Source organism: Seriola lalandi, unplaced genomic scaffold (genome assembly GCF_002814215.2).
Source record: "Seriola lalandi dorsalis isolate HSWRI2012SDOR001 ecotype SW California unplaced genomic scaffold, Sedor1 jcf7180002054907, whole genome shotgun sequence".
Lineage (NCBI taxonomy): Eukaryota > Metazoa > Chordata > Actinopteri > Carangiformes > Carangidae > Seriola > Seriola lalandi.
The window spans coordinates 556,550-560,962 of NW_019525459.1; positions in this window are offsets into that span (position 1 = coordinate 556,550).

A 4,413-nucleotide genomic window follows, 5' to 3' on the forward strand; every position below is an offset into this window, starting at 1 on the left:
TCTCTCAGACACACTCCTCCATCTCTAACTCGCTCTCATACTCTCTCCTATTCTCTCAACTTCTTCATCAAATGAGCGTGTTCTCGTCTTGAACAATGTCTGCTTAAATGAACAAGCAGATTAACATAAAATATTGAATAAGGTAACAAAAGCCCATTCAACATTTATCCTCTTTTCTTGCTTTATGGTTTCTTTTCCTCTCCTTATTATTTTCCTCTCTTCATTTTAAATATTCATCTTCATTACAATCAACACATTCCTTTCTTTTCCTCTCTGTTCATTCTCCTGCTCTTCTCCTTTATATTGATTAAATGCAAACGCCCACATGAAAGCACAATGCTCTGGATTGACCTCCCTGGTCTGTGTGTTTGAGAGCTTTGTGTTCGAGGTTTCGCCTTCGTGTGCATTGCACACTGATGCAACACTGCCACCATGTGGCCACCGACGCCACTCCCAACATCAATCTGTGCAAGCAGCTTCACGCCACATTTCAAGATCAAAACCTGAGAGGAAGTACAACATGTTTAGAAGATGCTTTACTTGATCTGTCTGCAGCGTTTCCATGGAAGCGACAAACTCCCAAAATAAAAAGCAGCCAGTGTGCCACCTCTGTATCTCTGTCTGCCAGCACAGGGACTGCAGATCAAAAACAGCTTGTTAGTAGAATTTGGTATAAAGCAGAAGCTTGCCCCAGGTCTATACTACATACTAATTAGATATGGTACTATTTACTAATTGCCTTAGTACAGTTTTTGTTACTGGGTTACTTACATAAGCAAAAATGTGAACTACTCTCCTGTTTGTCTTTTATGATAATAAACAGAACATCTTTGAGTTTTGGATTGGACAAAACAAAACATGATGATCACCTTGAGTTTATCATAATGAGCATTTTTCACTAGTTTCTGATATTTTATAAACAAAATGAATTGATAAATTGATTAAATAAATGTTAAATCAATTCCTGGTAAAAACCTGGAATAGTGGTTCTAGTTGGAACACTGCAAAAAATAAGTTTGGTGTCGGATGTCTTCAATGAAATGTTCGGTTAACACTTGTGTTGTGTTGACACTGGGTACATCTCAATTCCCTAAACTGAATCCACGTTTCCTGCACCGGCCTCTTTTCCTCACGTCTTTCACTCTCCCACTGAAGACGCAAGGAGAGATGCAGGGAAAAGATGTGAGACGTCCTTTCCTGTGAAGCGTCATCTCAAACAACGTCTGCTTCTGACAAGAGCCGGATCAGCCGTCACCCGGATTTTAGAGTTCTGTGGCGATTTTTGTTTGTTTGGAGTTTGTATTTTCCGATTTAGGCACTGTCTAAAAAGAAATGAAGATGCACAGTTACCATGTTGGCACCGCAGTGTTTTTTCTTCTTCTTTTCATTGAATATCTTCAACAAACATCTGCACATTTACAGTAAATCTTGAAGATAATCTTCTAATGAAAGACCAAAGTTGTTTATGGATCTTTTGTAAAACAGAATTAAAAACGTGGGAGGCTGGTTCTTTGTCTGCATACTTTGGTTTCAAAGTCGGGTGATGTTGTTATGTAGTATCATATAAGTCAAATCAGCTGCAGTGTCCAATCACCAACATATTTCCAATAAAGGGGTGTGTCAGTCACTCCTCAGATGTCTCCCCTTGCTCCTCGGAGCAGATATAAAAACTTTAGGACGGCCTTCAAGATGGAGGACGGCGTGATTTCTGGGTCAAGCAAGGATTGAGGAGCAAGGAACAATCAAATAAGGGAATTGGGATGTACATATTGTCCAACACACCCCACTGCTTTTTCCTTTGAAGTCTTTTGAATATAGTTCTTCTTTTGTGCAGACCTCATTAAAACCCAATATGTATATAAGTACTGAGGGGAACTGGTCCTTTTGTCACAAACTGAGCTCGCCCACTTGATGAAGGAATTTGGAAATGACCATAATGAACTTTTATTACACCAAATAAGAAAATATTTCATGTTTTTGTATGCTATATAGACATATAACACATATAAAAATATTCATTTTGTTTGCCTAATGTCATTCCTACACTATGAAATGTACAGTATGTTTTCCTACGACTTATCATATGAACAACTGTGTTATAAAACTCAATAAAAGACATAAAGAAATCCAGATAGACTTATTTGGGATTTGGGAGCGTAGTGCTGTGTAAAAGTACTGTGATGTAATGTTAAATATGTTTTTTTTAGGTGTTAAAGAGGACCAGGGGTGTCCAAGACCCCCTACAGAGCATTGCTGTTAATAGCTTCTGTGTGACAGCGTTTCTCATGCAACTATATCAAGATGAGTGTCTCTAGTGCAACACAGCTACAAAAGAACATGGCTGGTCTGTGCTTCACACCCGGAGCGGTTTTGTGTCGACAATCTAACTAACCAACACTAAATGTTTTATTGTGCCTTTGTTCTCAACAGCGGTTACATGATCATGCTTTCCTATCTCTGTAAAGAGCCCTGAGGATACACATGGATTATACATAAAACACCCCTCAGCGAATACACAGAACTGACATGAATATTTCAATCAGCAGCACTTAGGGGTAACACAACTGTCGGGAGACGCAGGAGCACAATAGAGCTGACATGACAACTGAGTGGTGTGAAACACCCTTGGGGTATTTATGGTCACAGGCTCAGGTAGTTCCCTCTTCGCATTTCTAGGAAATATAATATATTTTCTTATAGAACAAAAGCAAAGCAAAGTTGCAAAACACATCACAGAACAATGGAAAAAAACTAAAGATCCAAACAATCAGTCAAAACAATGAGCCAGAGGAAGTCTCCAGTCTAACAATAAAAAGTACAGATGATAGAGATTTCTCTGAATGCAAAACTCAGTAAAATAAATTTATAATACTGTGATTTTAGGAGTAACTGGAAGGGAGACTCTAGCCCGTTTTATGCTGTGGTCCCTTGAAGCATTTAATTTCTTTGGACACAGTGTAGAAGGGACTCAGAAAGATCAAGGGTGAAGGCAAATGGAAATGTTCAACAAGACATGTTTGTGGTTTAGATATGAAAAAGAGCCAAAAAGAAAGTGCTACACACTATTTGCCCAAGAGCACATTACTACCCTAAACTTCACTTTTTCTGTGCTTTGAAGTCCAGCACAAATAATTTAGTTGACAGGACTCTCCATGTGAGATTATAAATAACATTCCATCAACTTTGTTCTTCTACATCTGATGTGAAGTCGGAAAACTTTCATCATTTTGGCTTGTCTGACAATGACACACTCCGTGTTTCAATACAGAGATAAAGAGTTGGAGGGGTCACAGTGTCTTCTTACCTTACAGGAGTAGACTGTAAACAGCAGCTGCAGCACCCAAAGGACTTCAGGTCGACCCATCACCATCCTTTTCCCTCAGGTCTCCCTCGTCCCGACCAAGGTTTCGCTCACATCAGGCATAAAAAAAAAAAATCAAAATACGCAGTGACCCTGCAGAGCACTTTTCGAGACTGTGACATCTACTTCAGGTACCACTGGGGACTGTACACTTCCTTTTCTTAGCCTCTGTGTTATGAATTACTGTAGTGGCTGGGCTGCAGTGCCCGAATCCCCTCTGGCAGTGGAAAAAGAACACAGTCCTGGTGTTGGTTGCATGCTGAGGAAACCCGCACAAGCATCAACTGGAGAGGACAACTGCCTTGACGAAGGTGAGACAGGGGGTGTAGCGAAGGAGGAGCTGGAGAAAAGGATGATTATCTGTTACGTCCACACAGGCACTAGATACACAGTTAGTTAATGGGTTTGTGGGTGTGAGTGACAGATTGGATGTGAGATAGTACTATTGGTTTTTAAACAGACTGTAGCTTCTCTGGGTTATTCTAGTCCATATTTAACAAGTCCAGCAATAGTGGTTTTTGATCTAGACCTGGTCTGATGTGGTTTGAAACCCATTTTCAAATTTGTGAAAACCTTATTTTATTTATGAAAGCAAGAAAGGGAGATTTCACAGCTTTTATCCAGACAACACTGAACCAGATCAAAACCACCACACTTAGACCTGCCAAATCTGGACTACATAATCCCAGACAAGTTAAAGACACTTTCCACACATCGACCCAAATCCTCCTCCTGGATGAAAGACCTGACTTTATTCCTAAAGTTGGAAAAGATAAAATATTGCATTAGAGGGTCAATCCAAAAATTCTTTGAATATTGGCCCCTCTACTATCTTATTTTGAGAAACTTGAAGTCCTCCCACAAGACTGAAAATTAAGCAGGCAAAATTCCATATCCACTTCTTGTTATTTTTTATTTATTTATTATTATTATTGTTATTATTATTACTTGTATTTGTATTATTATATATTATTTATTTGTTTTTTTATTATTCTTTTTAATTTTAATTTATTTTTTTTATCATTAAGTATTTAATTGAATTTTCGTGTTGG